At 36.6% G+C, this 1,294-nt stretch overlaps 1 pseudogene; it reads right to left on the bottom strand.

Moving 5' to 3' along the window:
• Nucleotides 1-691: 691 nt before the first annotated feature.
• On the bottom strand, nt 692-1,025 carry LOC114026762 (annotated as a pseudogene).
• Between the last annotated feature and the right edge of the window lie 269 nt (nt 1,026-1,294).

The raw sequence follows: 1,294 nt of genomic DNA, 5'->3' as shown, positions 1-1,294 counted from the left end.
CTATTTTCATTGAATTTCCATCTCCTCCCCTAAAAGATTATGCTCAATTTCACTGGGTAATTGATCTTTTGTTGTAATCCAAGCTCCTTTGTCTTCTGGAACGTCATATTCCAAACCCTCCAATCTTTTAATGTAGAAGCTGCAAGGTCTTGTGTAATCTTGTCTGTGGTTCCATGATATTTGAATTGTTTCTTTCTGGCCACTTACAGTATTTTTTTCCTTGACTTCATAATTCTAGAATTTGGCTTAAACATTCCTTGGCATTTTCAATTTGGGATCTCTTTCAGGAGGTGATCAGTGGATTCTTTCAATGACTATTTTACCCTCTGGTTCTAGGACCTCAGGGCAGGTTTCCTTGATGATTTCTTGAAAGATGCTGTCCAGACTCTTTTTTCTATCATGGCTTTCAGGTAGACCAATAATTCTTAAATTATTTCTACTGGATCTATTTTCCAAGTCACTTGTTTTTCCAATGAGGTATTTTATGTTTTCTTCTACTTTTTCATTTTTTAAATTTTGTTTGACCAATTCTTGATGTCTCATAGAGTCATTAGCTTCCACTTGCCCAATTCTAACTTTTAATGAATTGTTTTCTGCAGGTAGCTTTTGTGCCTCCTTTTCTATTTGGCCAATTCTACTTTTTTTAACATTTGCAAAAAATGTGTAATTTTATTTAATCAGTTTTCATATTCTAGATCCTTGAGGGATAGAGCATCACTCAGATCCTGTGTCCAATGGCCTTGGCAGGAAGATTACTTCTGAACTTGGCTCAAACCATTCCACTATTTCCATGAGCTCAAGTAACTTTTCCCCAGACAACTCTTGTTCTGTTTGTTTTCCCACCAGGGTCACTGTGTTGTTTTTTGGCTTGGTATACATAAGCACATCTCTTGCCCAAATAGAATTCAATTTCATCCTAAGCACAGACTCCTTCAATTTTCAGAAGAGCTGTGTGTTCCCTCTGGTTTTGTAGGCCTCACTTGTAGTCAGCAAAAAATGGCCTTGGACCACAGTCTTCTAGACATGCCATTCTAGAAGTCCTGTTTCCAGCAGGCCTCCCCAGCTCCAAGATGAAAGAAAAGGCCCAATTCTACTTTTTAAGGAGTTATTTTCTTCAGTGTACTTTTTTTTTCCATTTTGTCAATTGTATTTTAAAAGGAATTGTTCAATTTTTCTTTTACCTCTCTTATTTAACTTTTAAAATCCTTCTTGAGCTCTTCCAAGAAGGCTTTTGGCCTTGATACCAGTTTATATTCCCCTTTGGGGTTTCAGATGTGGATATATTGACAATGTT

Source organism: Vombatus ursinus, unplaced genomic scaffold, assembly GCF_900497805.2.
Source record: "Vombatus ursinus unplaced genomic scaffold, bare-nosed wombat genome assembly UNPS02014845.1, whole genome shotgun sequence".
Classification (NCBI taxonomy): Eukaryota; Metazoa; Chordata; class Mammalia; order Diprotodontia; family Vombatidae; genus Vombatus; species Vombatus ursinus.
Note: the sequence above shows the minus strand (reverse complement) of the source record. Positions and strands in the feature narration are given on the sequence as shown.